Below are 20,805 nucleotides of genomic sequence, written 5' to 3'. Positions count from 1 at the left end.
CCCCACGCGTGAGTATGCACTGGGTACTCACCTGTAGGCCCAACGAAAGTGCCGGTTTCGTGCATGCACTGCGTATGCGTGGGAAATCGGAACTTCCGTTCCCTTGAAAGAAGGGGTTGATAGGTGGAACGCATGCGCCGGAGCGTGCGCATCGAACTTACATTTTTTTTGCAGGTTTCTCCGGGAGGGCAAGTCTCCAGCAGTTACACTTTTAAAAAGCAGGCGCAAGGCCTGCTTTTAACAAGGTAAGTGGTGAATTAATTAAAATTAAAACATTTTTTCTACAGGTTTATTATTTTTAAATACTTTAAAGAAAGGTAAGTTTATTTTTAGCCCTGTTAGAAAATGTAATTAATTTTTTCAAAAATTTAAATTATTGTTTAAAATAGTTATTTCATGTAATTTATAGTTATTTTAAAAATGTGATTTAAAAAAAATGTATTTGAAGTTTTAGTGACGTTTTGGGGCTTATAGTATTTATAGGTTTGACAGCTCTTCCTGTCAAATTTATGAATGAAGCATTCCCTGCTACCATTGGCTCTCCATGGCCCACGTGATCCCAGGGGACGCTTCAAACTAACTGCGCCCCTGGCAGTTGGAGGAGGCCCAAGATCGGAATACCACGCGGGCCCACAGCTCAACGGCCGGCGCGCAAGGTAAGTGCAGGTCGAAGGCTTACACCCGCGGGAAGCCTCCGACCTGAATTTCTGGGCCATTATCTTTCCCACCACCAATGTTAAGCTGACTGGTCTATAGTGTTCTGGCCATGTTGTATCTCCCTTCTTAAATATAGGTATAACGTTAGCTATCCGCCAGTCCTCTGGCACTACACCTTTTTCTAACAAATTATTAACTATATATAATAGTGCCTCTGCTATCTCTTGCCTAGATTCTTTTAAAATGCAAGGATGCAATCCGTCCAGATCAGGAGTTTTATCCTCTTGGAGTTTGATTAGTTTAGTTTATTTAATATTTCTCCTCTTTTCATTTAAAATGCAGTTATATCATTTCTAATCTCATCTTCCGATGTCATGTCCACCTGATTCGTCTCCCTGGTAAATACTGAAGCAAAATAATTATTTAATATTTCTGCCATTTCATGATTGCTGCATGTGATTTTATCCTGACTATCCCTTAGTGGTCCTAATCCCATCCTGACTTTCCTTTATTTATGTACCTGTAGAATATTCTACATCATTGTTTGCCAATCTGTTACCCTAGTCTTTGTTATGCTTATGTCCTTCTCAATTATTATCTTATACTGTATTATATTATGGTCACTATTGCCTAGATGTCCCTTACTTTTACTTCTCCTATCTGCTCTGGTTCATTCCCCATTACCAGATCCAGTAGCGAATCCTCCCTTGTTGGGCTTCTTACATACTAGGTTAGAAAGGACTCCTGTACACATTGTAGGAACTCCATTCCATTATCCCCTTTACCTACCTCTTCTGGCAAATTAATTTTGGGGTAGTTGAAATCCCCCATGATTATTATTCTGTGTTTTTTACTCATTTCCCTAATTTGTTTGCATATTACTTCATCCACCTCCCTTCCAATATTAAGTGGACTGTAGACTATCCTTATTACTGTGATTGATCCTTTATTATCTTTTATCTCTATCCACATGGATTCTATTTCTGTCTTACTGATGGTAGAATCACCTTTTTCTACTGCCATTGTTATCTCAAATAAGTACAGCTACTCCACCTCCTTTTTTCCTCTCTATCTTTTTTAAATATGTTGTACCCTGCAATGTTTAATTCCCAGTCCTGATTTTTGTTTCTGTAGCCACGTCTCAGTAATCCCTACGATATCTAGTTCCTCACAATGTATTATTGCCTCCAGTTCCCCTGTTTTATTACAGACATTGGCCCAGAAATTCAGGTCAGAGGCTTCCCGCAGGTGCAAGCCTCCGACCTGCACTTACCTAGCGCACCAGCCGTTGTGCTGTGGGCCCGCGTGGGATTCCGATCCTGGGCCTCCTTCAACTGCTGGCGCGCAATGCTTGCGTATCCCAGGGGCGCAGTTAGTTCGAAGCGTCCCCTGGGATCACGTGGGCCATGGAGAGCCAATGGTAGCAGGGAATGCCCATTCATAAATTTGACAGGAAGAGCTGTCAAAACTATAAATACAAATCAGCCCCAAAACATAACTAAAACTTCAAATACATTTAAAAAACATCACATTTTAAAAATAACTATAAATTACATAAAATAACTATTTTAAACAATAATTTAAATTTTTGAAAAAATTAATTACAGTTTCTAACGGGGCTAAAATTAAACTTACCTTTCTTTAAAGTATTTATTAAAAATAATAAACCTGTGGAAAAAATGTTTTAATTTTACATAATTCACCACTTACCTTGTTAAAAGCAGGCCTTGCGACTGCTTTTTAAAAGTGTAACTCCTGGAGACTTAGCCTCCCGGAGAAACCTGCAAAAAAACCGTAAGTTCCAGGCGTACGCGCTGCCTCTCCGGTGCACGCGTTCGACCTGTGAACCCCTTCCTTTAAGGGAACGGAAGTTTCGGTTTCCCGCGCATGCGCAGTGCATGCATGAAACCGGCACTTTCGTTGTGCCTACGTGTGAGTACCCTGCGCGTACTCACCCGTGGGGACCCGAATTTCTGGACCAATGTGTGCATTGGTGTACAGACAGTTTAACTAATTTTTAATAGCAGATCCTTTCACTTTATTTTTAACTATCCTTTTACACTCTTGTTCTATAACTCTATTTATTCCCTGGCTATTTATGTCCTCCCTTAGTTTAGTCTGTCCTATGTTCTCCATTCCTGTTTTGTTTTGTTTATATTTAGGCTTGTTTCATTTCTTCCCTCCCCCGTCTTACTTGTTTAAAGCCTTTGCCACATCCTTAGTTACCATTTTCGCTGGGACACTGGTCCCATCCCAGTTCAGGCAGAGCCCGTCCCATCGGTACAGCTCCTTTTTGTCCCAGTACTGGTGCCAGTGTCCCATGAAAAGGAACCCCTTTTTCCCACACTAGCCCTTTAGCCATGTATTAACTCTCCTGATTTATCTGTCTCTATACCAATTTGCATATTACCCTCGAGGTCCTGCTTTTTAATTTAGCTCCTAACTCCTGATACTCCCTCAGCAGGACCTCCTCCCTTTGTTCTGACATGGACCACAGCAACTGGATTTCCCCCCTCCCTTTACAAATTCCCCGCCAGCCTCCTCGAGATATTCCTGACCCTGGCACTGGATAGGCAACACACCCTTCAGGATTCTCATTCATGGCTGCAGAGGGCGCTATCTATCCCCCTAATTATAGAATCCCCTATCCCTACCACATTTCTATTCTGCCTTTCCCCCTCCTTGGGCAGCCTTCTGAGCCACAGTGCCTTGGTCTGCATTATGGCTGTCCTCTCTACAGTCTTTCTCCATGTCCTCACAGGTAACAAGTACATTGTACCTGTTGGACAGGACAAGTGTCTGCGGGACTTCCTTCTCAACCTCTCCTAAGTCCCCGCTACCTGGCTTCCTGACAGTCACACCCTCCCCTTCCTGAACCTGTGCTTTCTTCTGGGGTGTGATTATGTTCTGGATAAAACTATCCAGAAATTTCTCCTGCTCCCTTATGTGTCGGAGTGTCTCTAACTCGCACTCCAGCTCAATGACTCTGAGCTGGAGTGATTGAAGGCCGAGACATTTCCTGCAGATGTGGCAATCGGACAGTCTTGCTGTCCACAAACTTCCACATACTACAGTCTCAACAAATAGTCTGCCCTGCCATATCTAGTCTTTTTTATTTATTTGTTTATTGATAGCTTGAATTAAAATTAGGTAGAATGCTTTTGTTAAAAAACAAATTACTTACTGTTTACTCACCCGATTTACTCACCCTCAGAGCTCCTCCTCCATGCTTGCCGTGACGTCACTGCTGACGTCACTTTATTAGAATTCTAGGAATTCTGAGAATTCTCTGGTGTTTGTGTTAGCTGGCTCCTCCCCTGGTGCTCCACACTGACTTGGCGATTCCCTTTCACTCCCGCACTTTTTAAAATTTGGCTGACTCCTCCCTCAGTGCTCTGTGCTGACTCATTACCTCCTTACTTTTGTATTCTATGCCTCTAAATGTAAGAATTCTCTTTGCCTTTTGTATGGTCTTATTTCCTTATGCTGCCACATTTAATGACTTGTGCCTCTCTACACCAAGGACCCTCTGCTCCTTTACTCCATTTTAAGTATAACCATTGCATTTTTCCCCTATTACTTCCAAAACGCATTACTTCCTATATTTCTATATTGAACTGGAGAAAGACTGCAGGGAGGACAGCCACAATGCAGACCAAGGCACTGTGGCTCAGAAGGCTGTCCAAGGGGGGAAGAGCAGAATAGAAATGTGGTAGTGATGGGGGACTCTTTAGTTAGGGAGATAGATAGCATCCACTGCAGATAGGGAGATTGATAGCATCCTCTACAGCCAAGAGCGAGAATCCCGAAGGGTGTGTTGCCTACCTGGTGCCAGGGTAAAGGATATCTCACGACGGCTGTAGAGGAACTTGGAAAGGGAGGGTGGAAATCCAGTTGTCGTGGTCCATGTTGGAACAAATGACATAGGTAGGAACAGGGAGGAGGTCCTGCTGAAAGAGTATCATGAGTTAGGATCTAAATTAAAAAGTAGGACCTCGACAGTAATAATCTCTGGATTATTGCCCAAACCACGTGCAAATTGGCATAGAAGCAGACAGATCAGGAGAATTAACATGTGGCTAAAGGGCAGGTGTTGGAAAGAGGGGTTCCTTTTCATGGGATACTGGCACCAGTTCTGGGACAGGAAGGAGCTGTACTGATGGGACGGGCTCCACCTAAACCGGGACGGGACCCGTGTCCTAGTGGAAAGGGTAAATAGGGAGGTGGCAAATAAGAACATAAGAACATAAGAAATAGGAGCAGGAGTAGGCCAGTCGGCCCCTCGAGCCTGCTCCGCCATTTAATAAGATCATGGCTGATCTGATCCTAACCGCCAATCTACTATCACAGAACCATCTCCTGAATCTAACAGAATTAGACACACAAAATAGGAGCAGGATCAGGCTACACGGCCCCTGGGCCCGCTCCGCTACCCACAGGGCCATGTCCGATCCGAACCTAGACTCATGTCCAAATTCCTGCCCGCTCCCCGTAACCCTTAATTCCCTTTACTTCTAGGAAACTGTCTATTTCTGTTTTAAATTTATGTAATGATGTAGCTTCTACAGCTTTTTGGGGCAGCATATTCCATGGACCTACCACCCTCTGAGTGAAGTAGTTCCTCCTCATCTCAGTTTTGAAAGAGCAGCCCCTTATTCTAAGACTATGCCGCCTAGTTCTAGTTTCACCCATCATCGGGAACATCCTCCCTGCATCCACCCGATCCAACCCCTTCACAATCTTATATGTTTCAATAAGATCGCCTCTCATTCTTCTGAACTCCAATGAGTAGAGTCCCAATCTACTCAACCTCTCCTCATATGTCCATCCCCTCATCCCCGGGATTAACCGAGTGAACCTTCTTTGTACTGACTCGAGAGCAAGTATGTCTTTTCTTAAGTATGGACACCAAAACTGTATGCAGTATTCCAGGTGTGGTCTCACCAATACCTTGTACAACTGAAGCAATACCTCCCTATTTTTATATTCTATCCCCCTAGCAATGAAAGCCAACATTCCATTGGCCTTCTTAATCACTTGCTGCACCTGCATACTAACCTTTTGAGTTTCGTGCACCAGGACCCCCAGATCCCTTTGTACTTCAGTACTTTCCAGTTTCTTGCCATTAAGATAATAGCTTGCTCTACGATTTTTCCTGCCAAAGTGCATAACCTCACACTTTCCAGTATTGTATTCCATCTGCCAAATCTCTGCCCACTTACTTAGCCTGTCTATGTCCCCTTGCAGGTTTTTTATGTCCTCCTCACTCACTACTTTCCCTCCCATCTTAGTATCATCTGCAAACTTTGATATGTTACACTCGGTCCCCTCCTCCAAATCGTTAATATAGATTGTAAAGAGTTGGGGACCCAGCACCGACCCCTGCGGAACACCACTAGTTACTGATTGCCATTCTGAGAATGAACCATTTATCCCAACTCTCTGCCTTCTGTTAGATAGCCAATCCTCTATCGATGCCAGAATATTACCCCCAATCCCGTGATTTTTTATCTTAAGCAATAATCTTTTGTGTGGCACCTTGTCAAATGCCTTTTGGAAGTCTAAATACACTACGTCCACTGGTTCCCCTTTATCCACCCTATATGTTACTTCCTCAAAGAACTCCAGCAAATTTGTCAAACATGACTTCCCCTTCATAAAACCATGCTGACTTTGTCCTATTAAATGATGATTATCCAAATGTCCTGTTACTGTCTCCTTAATAATGGACTCCAAAATTTTACCTACCACAGATGTTAGGCTAACCGGTCTATAGTTTCCGGCCTTCTGTCTACTGCCCTTTTTAAATAAGGGTGTTACATTAGCAGTTTTCCAGTCTGCCGGGACCTTTGCTGAGTCCAGGGAGTTTTGGAAGATTATTACCAATGCATCCACAATCCCTACCGCCACTTCCCTCAAGACCCTAGGATGTAAGCCATCAGGTCCAGGTGATTTATCCGCCTTGAGTCCCATTATTTTACTGAGTACCACTTCCTTAGTGATTTTGATCGTGTTTAGCTCCTCCCCCCCTATAGCCCCCTGTTTGTCCAGCGTTGGGATATTCTTAGTGTCTTCTACTGTAAAGACTAATACAAAATATTCATTCAGTGTTTTTGCCATCTCCATATTTCCCACCATTAATTTCCCGGTCTCATCCTCTAAGGGACCAACATTTACTTTAGCCACCCTTTTTCTTTTTATATAACTATAAAAACTCTTACTATCTGTTTTTATATTTTTTGCTAATTTACTTTCATAATCTATCTTCCCTTTCTTAATCAATCTTTTTGTTATTTTTTGCTGTCTTTTAAAGTTTTCCCAATCCTCTATCCTCCCACTAGATTTGGCTACCTTATATGCCCTTGTTGTTAGTCGAATACTGTGGTGTATGTGCTTTTAAGAGCAATTGTGGTGTATGTGCCTTTAAGAGCCCCAGGTGTGCGTAATGCCGGTAATTGCCACTTGGGCTATATAAGCCTGTGTATTGTGTATATCCTTTAGAATCCCCCCCCAGACTTGCTTAGTAAATACCTATGAACCAACTCCTGTCTTCAGTGTCTTTATCTACACACGGACACTACAGTGGCGACGAAGTGGAAACGGACTTACCTGCAATTCGGCAGCACCTCAAGGACATCGATTCCTCCAGCGTCCAGAAGACTCAAGGAAGTAAGAGAAACTGTGGTTTCACCAGCTGGCCAAGCTGGTGGCAGGTACTGCGCTAATCCTTCCTGGGCGTCAGGCTGGAGCTCCAGCGGCGGGCTCTACAGCTGAGACAGGCAGCGAAATCGGAGGCAAGCAATAACGGACTGGGAGGGTGCACTCGGGAGACGGCCGGCGCGGCAAGCAGGTCAGCGTTTAGACCTCCGTCGGGAACGAGTCTCCAACAGTGAATAAACGGAAACCACAGTAAAACAGCGTTGTTATCGGTAGCAGCGGCGGGAAAGCGCGGGAAGCGCCATATCGTTGCTACAGAGAGAGAGGAAAAAAAGGGCGCGGGAAGCGCCATATCTTTTCTGAAATGCCTAAATCTGGTAATATTGAGGCTTTTGATGGCGAAATAGAAGATTGGACCACATACGTGGAAAGAGTAGAGGTTTATTGCACTGCAAATGGAATAGCAGATGAAACAAAAGCTTCAGTACTTCTGAACTTAATGGGCGCGAAGACATGCGGGCTGTTACGAAACTTAATCACTCCAGCCAAACCAAAGGACAAGACTTTTAAAGAAATTGTTGATACCCTGCAGGAGCATTTAAACCCAACACCGCTGCTGATAGCGGAACGATTCAAGTTCTTCAAGAGAAATCAACACAAGAATGAAAGTAACGCTGATTACCTAACCGAATTAAGAAAGCTATCAAAGTACTGCCAATTCGGAGCAGGACTATCGGATTATCTTCGAGACAAATTTGTTTGCGGTCTCTTAAGTGAAGGAACACAAAAAAGACTGCTTTCTGAAAAAGATTTAACATTGGACAAAGCTTTCAGTATGGCTGTATCATATGAAGCAGCAGCAAAAGGAGCTGCAGAGATACAACAAGAGACACAGGACTTCGGCACCCATGAAATGACACAGGAGTTCGGAAGATGTTATCGCTGCGGCAGATCCACCCATAACCTGAGGGACTGCTGGTTCAAGGGCAAAGCATGCAGGCAATGTGGTAAGATTGGACACATTGCATGGGTATGCCAATCTGGACAAAATAAATCCACTGACAGAAAACAAAAAATCAATAAAGAAAAGTACAGGAAGGTACAAATGATGACAGACAATAGCTCCAAAGACCAGAATAGCGATAGCGACTCCGGAAACAAGAGACTAAGCTGTCTCAAATTACATAATGTACTTGCCAAAGAGGATTACCAAACCATTTGGGTTACCCTCACAATAGCAGGGTCCCCAGTTAAAATGGAACTAGATACAGGATCAGCTCTAACCGTAATAAATCGACGAGATTACGAGAGGCTATTTTCGCATATACCTCTAAAAGACACATCCATTATCTTAAAAACATATACGGGGCAGAAAGTCTACCCCAAAGGAAAAATAAGGGTGCCTGTGGTATACAACGGCAAAGAAATACAAAAGTTGTATTTATACATTCTACAAGATGGTGGTCCACCGTTGTTGGGACGTGAATGGATAAGGAAGATACGTTTAGACTGGCACTCCATTCAGGCACTGACGGTGACCAGTAAGGAAAAAAACAATGATGACATCATACCTGAACGATTAAAAGACATCTTGGCCAATGCCAAAGAAGTGTTTCAAGAGAAACTAGGAACCTTGAAAGGCATCACCGCCTCAATAAAAGTGGAAGATACAGCAATTCCAAAATTTTTTAAGGCAAGACCGGTGCCATACGCAATACGTCCGGCAGTCGAGGCAGAGCTGGACAATTTGGAAAAGGCAGGCGTATTATCCAAAATAGATTGGAGCGAATGGGCAACACCCATCGTTCCAGTCATGAAAAAAGCATTGAAAAATAACTCCGAGGAACAGAAAAAAATTCGCATCTGTGGGGACTTTAAGGTGACTGTAAACCCGGTCCTTCACACGGTACAGTATCCTCTTCCAAGGATAGAAGATATTTTCGCCTCACTATCCGGAGGGAAACGTTTCACAAAAATTGACTTGGCACAGGCATATCTACAGATGGAGGTTGAGGAGACCTCTAAAAAGTATCTCACAATAAACACACACAAAGGCCTGTACCAGTACAATCGACTGGTTTTTGGAATAGCATCAGCTCCAGCTACCTGGCAAAGAGCTATGGAGCAAGTCCTGCAAGGGATTCCGGGGACTCAATGCTACCTAGACGACATCCTTATAACAGGAGAAAACGACAACGAGCACCTTGCCAATTTGGAGCAGGTGCTCACTAGGCTGAAAGAACGGGGCCTACGAGCAAATCGCCCCAAGTGCGAATGTTTCCAAAATCAGATATCATATTGTGGCCACATAATTAATAAGGAAGGGTTGCATAAGTCACCTGAAAAAATTGAAGCAGTTATAAAAGCCCCAGCACCTGAAAATGTTTCACAATTAAGGTCATTCCTGGGATTAATAAATTACTATCATAAATTTTTACCGAACTTATCAACTATTCTACACCCTCTTAATGATCTTCTACAGACAGGAGTGATTTGGAAATGGAACGAAGACTGTAAACGTGTCTTCCATAAATGTAAAGACTTAATCACATCTGAGAAAGTTTTGGCTCATTACAACCCATCACTACCAATCAGACTGGCGTGCGATGCATCCCCTTACGGCATAGGAGCGGTATTGTCCCATAGATTCCCTGATGGCTCGGAACGGCCGATAGCTTTTGCGTCACGCTCATTGAACTCAGCTGAGCGTAACTATGCCCAGATAGACAGGGAAGCACTCAGCCTGGTATGGGGAGTGAAGAAATTCAACCATTACCTACACGGACAAAAATTTACCTTGCTGACTGACCATCAACCCCTCATCTCCATATTCAACCCTAAAAAAGGTGTCCCCATTATGACGGCACAAAGACTACAAAGGTGGTCCCTTTTTCTAGGGGCACACCAATACAACATTGAATACAAAGGGTCAAAACAGCATGGCAATGCTGACGGTTTATCGCGCCTACCGTTGCCAACGATAGAAGAGGCACCTACAGTAGACCCAGTAGAGATATTCCACTCTACCATAGTGGAATGTCTACCGGTGACAAATTCTGCCATTGAAAGGGAGACAAGAAATGACCCTACTCTCTCATGAGTCTACGATTTAACAGTGAAGGGATGGCCAGCACATGGCGAACCACTGTTGCCAGCATTCTCGCAAAGAAGAGAACAGCTGTCAGTGTGCCGAGGAACCTTGATGTGTGGATCCAGAGTGGTGATTCCACCCAAACTCCAGGATAAAGTGCTAAAGGAGCTTCACGAGGGGCATCTGGGTGGAGTGAAAATGAAGAACCTAGCTAGGGCGTTTGTATGGTGGCCAGGTATTGATGGAGACATCGAAGACATGACCAAGAGCTGCCCAGGATGCCAGAAGGTCCAAAATGCTCCGCCACAGGCCCCTCTACATCCATGGGAGTGGCCCTCATCTCCCTGGCAAAGGGTGCACATCGACTTTGCTGGTCCATTTATGGACTCAATGTTCTTAATCGCAGTTGATGCACACTCCAAGTGGCCGGAGGTAATAAAGATGTCCTCCACCACCACGGAAAAAACCATCACAGTATTAAGGACCATATTTGCCAGGAATGGGCTGCCGGAACAGATATGTTCTGATAATGGACCGCAATTTGTGTCCGAAGAATTCAGAAAGTTCTTAAAGAACAATGGGGTAAAGCACTACACGTCCGCCCCATACCATCCCGCCACCAATGGACTGGCTGAAAGGTTTGTCCAGACCTTCAAGAAGGCCATCAAGGCCATGGGTAATGAAGACATAAAACTTCAGCACAAGGTGGATAACTTCTTATTTGCATATAGGAATGCAACACATATGGTTACCAACCAAACTCCCGCCATGATGTTCTACAATAGAAACCTAAGATGCCGGCTGGATTTGGTCAAGCCCAACATCCGAAGGGACGTGGAGACCCGGCAGTTTCAGGGCATGAATGAAAGGCCAACTAGGGCCTTCCAGATAGGCCAACCGGTTTTGGCCCGGGACTACCGTACCGAGAAATGGCAGCCTGGAACTATCTGCACACGACTAGGACCACTGATGTATACCGTGGACATCGGAGAAAGCATAATAAGGCGCCATGCTGACCAAATCATCAAGTCATCCGAAAAGGGACAACCTACACCACCACGCTATACATCTAACGATGAAGTAGAGATACCCATATCTACCTCCGATCCGGTGATACTGGAGCCCGATGAACCCGACACTGGCCTTCAAGCCGAATCAGCCTTGCCAGAAGAACCTACTACACCACCAGAAACTACTACACCCCCGAGGCGTTATCCGGACCGAGTCAGGAAGCCTCCTGAGAGACTAACTTATAATTAATTAATACAGCAATGTATATTATTTTGCATATAACATGTAATTAATAATTACTTAAAATATGATGTACTAGTTAGCTAGAAGGGGAGGAATTGTGGTGTATGTGCCTTTAAGAGCCCCAGGTGTGCGTAATGCCGGTAATTGCCACTTGGGCTATATAAGCCTGTGTATTGTGTATATCCTTTAGAATCCCCCCCCAGACTTGCTTAGTAAATACCTATGAACCAACTCCTGTCTTCAGTGTCTTTATCTACACACGGACACTGCAAATACTATCCTTAATTTCTTTACTTAGCCACGGATGGCTGTCTTTTCTTTTACACCCTTTTCTTCTCAGTGGAATATATATTTTTTGGAAGTTGTAAAATAACTCCTTAAATGTACACCACTGATCATGTATCGTCTTACCCTTTAATCTATTTTCCCAATCCACTCTACTCAATTCTGCTCTCATACCTTCATAGTCTCCTTTATTCAAGCTTAGCACGCTTGTTTGAGATCCAACCTTCTCACCCTCTAATTGAATATGGAATTCAACCATGTTATGGTCACTCATTCCAAGGGGATCCTTTACTAGGACATTTTTAATTAATCCTGTCTCGTTACACAGGACCAGATCTAAGGTTGCTTGCCCCCTGGTCGGTTCAGTTACATACTGCTCAAGAAACCCATCCCTAATACACTCAATGAACTCATCCTCAAGGCAGCCCTGCCCAATTTGATTTGTCCAATTAATATGATAGTTAAAATCCCCCATAATTATAGATGTTCCCTTATTACAAGCCTCAACTATTTCCTGATTGATACTCCGTCCAACATAGTTGCAACTGTTCGGAGGCCTATAGACTACGCCCACTAGTGTTTTTTTCCCCTTATTATTCCTTACCTCCACCCAAACTGTTTCATTATCCTAATCTTTTGACCCAATATCATTTCTCTGTATTACAGTGATTCCTTCCTTTATTAACATAGCCACCCCACCTCCCCTTCCTTCCTGCCTGTCCTTCCTGATCATTAAATAACCTGGTATGTTTAATTCCCAGGCATTGTCACCCTGCAGCCATGTTTCTGTAATGGCCACAAGATCATACCCATATGTAGTTATTTGTGCCATTAACTCTTCTATTTTGTTATGAATGCTACATGCATTCAGATAGAGAACCTTCAAATATGTTTTGTGACACTTAGTTCCTGCTTTTGCCCTTTTTATTACTTTACCTTTTACTCCATACCTTCTGCCCCTTCCTGACATGCTCTGGTTTTTAATTTCCCCACTGCTACCTAAGTCTATGACCTTCTCTGTTGTCATTTTTATTATTTGCTCTCTAGGAACCACCCCCCCACTAGTTAGTTTAAAGCCCTCTCTACAGCCCTAGTTATATGATCCGCCAGGACTCTAGTCCCAGCACTGGCCAAGTGAAGCCCGTCCCAACGGAACAGCTCCCTCCTGCCCCAGTACTGGTGCCAGTGTCCCAGGAAGCAAAACCCATTTCTCCCACACCAGTCTTTGAGCCACGCATTTAACTCTCTAATTTTATTTGTCCTAGCCAAATTCGCTCGTGGCTCAGGTAATAGATTATTACCCTTGAGGTTCTGTTTTTTAATTTGACCCCTAGCTGCTCATATTCCTTTAACAGAACCGGCTTCCTAGTTCTATCTACGTCGTTTGTACCAACATGGACCACGACAACTGGATCCACCCCCTCCCACTGCAAGTTTCTTTCCAGCCCAGAGGAGATGTCCTTAACCCTGGCACCGGGTAGGCAACACAGCCTTCGGGACTCTCGCTCTCGGCTGCAGAGAACTCTTATCTATCCCCCTAATAATACTATCCCCTACCACTACAACATTTCTAGTTACTCTCCCTTCTTGAATGGCCCCCCGTTCCACGGTGCTGTGGCCAGGTTGCTCATCCTCCCTGCAGTCGCTGCTCCCGTCCCCACAGGGAGTAAGAAGCTCGAACCTGCTGGACAAGAGCAAGGGCTGCGGCTCCTCCAGCTCTACCTCCTGGATCCCCGTACCTGCCTCACTCGTAGTCACACCGTCCTGTCCCTGACCATGGGCTACATCTGAATTAATTAACTTCATAGGTGTGACCACCTCCTGATACACAGAGTCCAGGTACTTCTCCCCCTCCCTGATGTGTCGCAGTGTCTGAAGCTCAGACTCCAGCTCATCAACACGGAGCTGGAGTTCCTGTAGCAGCAGACACTTGTCACAGACGTAATCACCGTGAGCCTCAATGGGGTTCACCGGCTCCCACATCTCGCAACAGTAACACATCATCTGCTCCAATCTATGTAATTAATTAAAAAAGGCTTTAAACTAGTAAGATGGGGGAAGGGATCTACAAGAAACGTAACCAGCCTAAGTATAAACAAAACAGGAAAAGAGAGTGACGTAAGAAAACTACTAGGCACTTGGTCTAAGTATTAAACAAGGTTTTAATCAACTGTTTTTCAACATGGAGATCTAGTTGTGTCCTTCACTAGTTCCTGTTAAAGAATGTCCTGAACAAGCTGGGCCCATGCCAGAGTATTTATACTCTCCCTGGACAGCACCACCAGCAGGCTGCCCAGTATCATTTCATAGGTCATTTCCACATAAATGACAAGATTCATGTCAGAGAGCATTGGAAAGAATAAAGTAAGGGAGGACATTCATGGCAAGGAAATAAATAGAGTTATAGAACAGGAGTCTAAAAAGATGGCTAAACATAAGGTGAGAGGAAATCCTATTAAAAATGAGTTAAACTGTCTGCACAGCAATGCACACAGCGTCCGTAATAAAACAGGGGAGCTGGAGGCAAACATACATTGCGAGGAATCAGACATAGTAGAGATTACTGAGACATGGCTACACAAAAATCAGGACTGGGAATTAAACATTGCGGGGTATAACATATTTAGAAAAGATAGGGAGGGAAAAAGGGGAGGTGGAGTATCTGTACTTATTAAGGGTAACATAATGGCAGTAAAAAAAAGTGACGCAGATATCAGCGAGACAAAAATAGAATCCATATGGATAGAGATAAAAGATAATAAAGGATCAATCACACTAATAGGCATAGTCTACAGACCACCTAATAGTGGAAGGGAGGTGGAGGAAGAAATATGTAGACAAATTAGGGTATTGAGTAAAAAATATACAGGAAACTTTGTGCTATCCGGAAGTTGAATGTCCGGCAACTTTGATCTAATGGCAGAAATCAGCAGCCGTTTTGGTTAGGTTTTTTTTCTGCTTTTCACAGGCAGGCTCTGGAAAGCGTCTTTGTCGCTTAGCAACAGCTTCAGAGACGCTTCCAAGCTACTGGGCCGAGTGTTTACAAGCTGTTGCTGAGCAACAGTGTTTGTGGTCAGACACGGCAGGCTCTAGAAAGCATCTCTGTATCTTAGCAACAGCTTCAGAGACGCTTCCAAGCCACGGGCCGAGTGTTTACAAGCTGTTGCTGAGCAACTGTGTTTGTGGTCAGATACTGCGATGAAAAGCTCCTATCTGATAACATTGACGCTGGTCTATCCGGAGCTTTTAAAAAAACGGCAGTAGCTCGGTCCCATGGGCGCCGGATAGCACAAAGTTTCCTGTAGAATAATAATCATGGGGGATTTCAACTACCCTGATATCAATTAAACAGAAGAGGTAGGTAAAGGGGATAAGGAAATGGAGTTCCTATTGTGTACAGGACTCCTTTTCAACCCAATATGTAAAAAGCCCAACAAGGGAGGATTCGCTATTGTATCTAGTAATGGGGTGATGGGCCTTCAATAACCACAAAACTAGAAGTTATAGACTTAAACAAGTTGGCTTTTAAACACTAAGATCAAAGCTAACATCTCAACACGCCGACTGGTTCACAGGAATGAGTCATACAGATCCTGGGATCTTTATGTAAGAGAAGTCAAGGGCGGAGCCAAGAGCCAAGACCTGGAACCTCCCAGGTTAGTCGGGAAAGAGGAAGTGAAACTATACACAGTGGGGGATTGTAATATACATGAGTGCAAAACGAATACAGAATCAAGACAAACAGATTTCATTACATTCATCCCTTCTATAGATTTAGTCCATCAGGGTGATGTTTCTTAAAAGTTGGTATAAGTGAGTCTGTCAGGAGGTTTTGCAGTTCTCAGTGATCGGCGCAAAGCCGGTTGGGGTGCCTCTAGGGGAGTGGATTCTGGTTCCTCCGCTGTCCGGGCCTCCGCAGTGTCTTCCAGGTTATCTGCAGTGTCCTCCAGGTTAAAGTTGGGTATTGATACCTCTGGGCGTCCTGTCTCTTTTTGGTGTAGGTCTTCCTCGGGTAGTCTCCCATCGTTCTCTCCGCTCCCCGAGGGAGCGAGGTCTTTTATGGAAACAGTGTCCTCTCGCCCGTCAGAGTATTCGATATAGGCGTACTGAGGGTTTGCATGGAGGAGCTGTACCTTTTGCACAAGGGGTCCGTTGTATGGCCTCTCACGTGCTTCCACAATAGTACTGTCCCCGGAGAAGTCAGCCACGCGGGTAGAGATATGCCCGAGGTGGATTTCCGGGGGAAAACGAACATCTTTTCGTGAGGGGTAGCGTTAGTGGCAGTACATAACAGAGACCTTATGGAGTGGAGCACGTCTGGGAGGACTTCCTGCCAGCGGGAGGTCGGAAGGCCTTTTGACTTTAAGGCAAAAGTGACAGCCTTCCAAACAGTAGCATTCTCCCTTTCCACTTGCCCATTACCCCGGGGGTTGTAGCTAGTGGTTCTGCTAGTGGCTATCCCCTTCGAGAGCAAGAACTGGCGCAGCTCGTCACTCATGAATGACGTCCCCCTATCGCTGTGTATGTAGTTCGGCATGCCAAACATGCAGAATAGATTACAGAGACACTTGATGACCGTGGCACTGGTCATGTCTGGGCAGGGAATGGCGAAGGGGAAGCGGGAATATTCATCAATGATATTGAGGAAGTATACGTTACGGTCGGCAGAGGGAAGGGGTCCCTTGAAGTCCAGACTTAGGCGCTCGAATGGCCGTGTGGCTTTGATAAGGTGTGCACGGTCAGGCCTGTAGAAACGAGGCTTGCATTCCGCACAGATGCGGCAGGCTCTGGTCATTGCCCTGACCTCCTCGACGGAGTGGGGCAGATTGCGGGATTTTATAAAATGGTATAGTCGGGTGACCCCTGGGTGACAGAGGTCATTGTGGAGACCCTGTAATTTGTCTGTATGAATGCTGGCACACATTCCCCACGATAGGGCGTCTGGGGGTTCATTAAGGGCTCCCGGCCTGTACATAATATCATAGTCGAACGTAGATAGTTCGATCCTCCACCTGAGTATTTTGTCATTCTTGATTTTCCCCCTTTGTTTGTTATTAAACATGAAAGCCACCGACCGCTGGTCGGTGAGCAGGGTGAAACGTTTGCCGGCTAGGTAGTGTCTCCAGTACTTCACTGCTTCCACTATAGCCTGTGCCTCCTTCTCGACAGAAGAGTGCCTGATTTCAGGTCCCTGAAGGATTCGGGAGAAGAAGGCCACAGGTCTCCCAGCCTGATTGAGGGTTGCAGCTAAGGCAAAGTCTGACGCATCGCTTTCGACTTGAAAGGGAATGCATTCGTCCACTGCACACACTGCAGCCCTTTCAATGTCCTGTTTAATACTGGTGAAAGCCTCCCGAGCTTCAGCTGATAGCGGGAAGGACGTCGATTTAATGAGGGGTCGGGCCTTATCAGAGTAATTGGGCACCCATTGGGCATAATACGAAAAAAATCCCAGGCACCTTTTTAAAGCTTTGGGATTGTGTGGCAGGGGCAGTTCCTTTAGGGGGCGTAATCGGTCAGGGTCCGGTCCAATTACCCCATCTTCCACCACACAGCCGAGGATACAGAGACGGGTTGTGTTGAAGACACATTTGTCTTCGTTGTAGGTTAGATTCAGCTTTAGGGCAGTTTTTAAAAATCTCGCAAGATTTAGATCGTGGTCTTGCTGGTTGTGCCCGCAGACAGTGACATTGTCCAGATAGGGGTAGGTAGCTTGTAGTTTATTCTCGTCAACCATGCGGTCCATCTCACGTTGGAAGACCGAGACCCCATTTGTTACTCCGAAGGGCACTCTGAGAAAATGGTAGAGGCGCCCGTTCGCCTCAAAGGCGGTGTATGGGCGGTCCTCCGTTCTAATGGGGAGCTGGTGATATGCGGATTTGAGGTCGATAGTCGAGAAGACTCGGTATTGCGCAATCTGGTTGACCATTTCTGATATGCGGGGTAAAGGGTAGGCGTCCAGCTGGGTATAAATATTAACAGTCTGGCTGTAGTCAATTACCATCCGTTTCTTTTCGCTATTTTTAACTATGACTACTTGGGCACGTCACGGGCTGGTACTGCATTCAATAATGCCTTCCCGCAGGAGTCTGTCCACTTCCGCCTTGATAAAGTGTCTGTCTTCCAGACTGTACCGTCTACTTTTGGTCGCTATGGGCCTACAGTTCGGAGCGAGATTAGCGAATAAAGAGGGCGGGCTGATTTTTAAGGTTGATAGGCCACAGACTGTGAGTGGCGGCTGGGACCCGCCATATGCTAGCGTGACACTTTCGTGGTGGCACTGGAAGTCCAGGCCCAAGATTACATTAACACAGAGTTCTGGCATCACGAGGAGTTTAAAGTCCTTGTAGTCCGTGCCTTTTACAGTCAGTGTTACCACACTGTAGCCCAAAATGTCCGAAGTGTGGGGCTTAGCAGCCATAGCAATTCTGCTCCGTGTAGGGGTTACCATTAATGAGTGCCGCTGTACCAGGCTAGGGTGGATAAAACTCTCGGTACTCCCACAGTCAATTAAACATTTCGTTAAATTCCCGTTTACCTGTATGTCCATCATGGATTTTGTCAACGGGTGTGGCCTGGATTGATCCACCGTGATCGAAGCCACTGTTGGGCCCTGGGCGGCCGTTGAGTTGGGAAAAGATGGCGGATCCCAAGATGGCGGCCCGCACGGCACGCACGAGGCGGTGACGGAGTTGGAAAACGGATTCCCCCTGCAGACTTTGCTAAAATGCCCCTTTTTCTTACATTTGAAGCATGTAGCGTCCTTCGCTGGGCATCGTTGTCTGGGGTGCTTGGCCTGGCCGCAGAAGTAGCATTTCGGGCCTCGAAACATTGCCGCTGTAGTAGGACTCCTGGGTGAACTTCTGTGTGGGGACTCCGGCGGCATAGAGCTGGTTTGAGACCTGGACGGGGAAGATGGCTGATTCCAAGATGGCGGCCCCCTCGGCGCGCACGAGGCGGTGAGGGCCGCATGGCCGGAAGAATAAGAGTCAGAGTTTTTCTGGGCCACGTCCAGCGATCGCGCAGTGGCCACTGCCTTTTTAAAGTCCAGGACCTCCTTCTCCAGCAGTCTCTGCCGGATATAATTCGATTTGAGGCCCGTGATGAAGGAATCACGGACCAATTCGTCAGAGTACGCGTTGGCCGTCACGGCCTTGCAGTTACAGTCTCGGACCAGGTCCTTTAGGCCCTGTAAGAAATCGTCCATTGATTCCTCTGGTCGCTGCCTGCATGTAGCCAGCAGATGTCTGGCGTACACTTCGTTTACCGGCCTCTGGTATTGGGCCTTCAGGATAGTGATGGCCTCCGTGTAAGAGGTGGCGCCCCGGATGAACGAATAAATCCGATGACTTACGCGAGTAGTCAGTAGACTCAGTTTATCTACCTCGCTAGCGGATGAGGCCCCCGCGAAGAGTTCGAAGCATTTGAGCCAGTGTCCAAATTGATTTGATGCTTCAGCAGAATGTGGATCCAAGTCCAGACGCTCTGGTTTTAGGAGTCGATCCATCCTAGTATTCTTTAGTGATTAAAATTGATGGGCCTTCAATAACCACAAAACTAGAAGTTATAGACTTAAACAAGTTGGCTTTTAATCACTAAGATCAGAGCTAACATCTCAATAGCTGACTGGTTCACAGGAATGAGTCATACAGATCCTGGGATCTTTATGTAAGAGAAGTCAGGGGCGGAGCCAAGAGCCAAGACCTGGAACCTCCCAGGTTAGTCGGGAAAGAGGAAGTGAAACTATATACAGTGGGGGAGGGTAATATACATGAGTGCAAAACGAATACAGGATCAAGACAAACAGATTTCTTTACATGGGGAATGAACCAGAGCAGATAAGAGAAGTAATAGACCAATCAGCTTAACATCAGTGGTAGGAAAAATAATGGAATCCCTACTAAAGGAGCAAATAGAAGAACATCTAGAAACCAAAAATATAATAATGAATAATCAACATGGATTTCAAAAGGGAAAGTCTTGCTTGACCAACTTTATTGAATTTTTTGAAGAGGTAACGAAAGTAATGCAGTGGATGTAATTTATCTGGATTTTCAAAAGGCCTTCGATAAGGTACCCCATAATAGACTGATGAACAAGTTCATAGAATGTGGAGTCAGGGGACAAATAGCAGAATGGATTGCTGGCTGGCTTCAGAGTAGAAATCAGAGAGTAGGAGTAAAGGGTAGCTATTCACAGTGGCAGAAGGTGGGTAGTGGTGTTCCACAAGGACAACTGCTGTTCACAATTTATATTAACGATTTAGACTTAGGAATCAAAAACACAATTTCTAAATTTGCAGATGACACCAAATGGGGGGGGGGATAGTCAATATTGAGGAGGACTGCAACAAGTTACAGGCGGACATTAATAAATTTGCAGAATGGGCATATAATTGGCAAATGAAGTTCAACACAGATAAATGTGAGGTATTACATTTTGGTAGGAAGAATAGGGAGGTCACTTATCACTTGGAGGGTGCGAGTCTAGGTAGGGTAGAGGAACGAAGGGATTTAGGAGTACAAATACACAAATCACTAAAATTACCGACACAAGTTAGCAAGGTCATAAAAAAAGCAAACCAAGCACTAGGGTTTATTTCTATATAGAATTGAAAAGCAGTGAAGTTATGCTAAACCTGCATCGAACCTTGGTTAGACCATACTTGGAGTACTGCGTACAGTTCTGGTCGCCATATTATAAAAAGAATATAGAGGCACTGGAGAGGGTGCAGAGAAGATTTATAAGGATGATACCAGAAATGCGAGGGTGTACATATCAGGAAAGGATGAACAGGCTGGGTCTCTTTTCTCTTGAAAAAAGAAGGCTGAGGGGTGACCTAATAGAGGTCTTTAAAATTA

At 45.1% G+C, this 20,805-nt stretch overlaps 1 protein-coding gene across 2 annotated transcripts in view; it reads left to right on the top strand.

Moving 5' to 3' along the window:
- The window catches only part of LOC147123130 (protein FAM184B-like), a 490,612-nt gene that overhangs the window by 9,574 nt on the left and 460,233 nt on the right, over positions 1-20,805 (top strand). The gene's annotated exons all lie outside the window — the stretch shown is intronic.

The sequence above is a fragment of the Somniosus microcephalus genome, chromosome 2, assembly GCF_052327205.1.
Source record: "Somniosus microcephalus isolate GS21.2 chromosome 2, FLI_Smic_1.0, whole genome shotgun sequence".
Taxonomy (NCBI): domain Eukaryota; kingdom Metazoa; phylum Chordata; class Chondrichthyes; order Squaliformes; family Somniosidae; genus Somniosus; species Somniosus microcephalus.
Note: the sequence above shows the minus strand (reverse complement) of the source record. Positions and strands in the feature narration are given on the sequence as shown.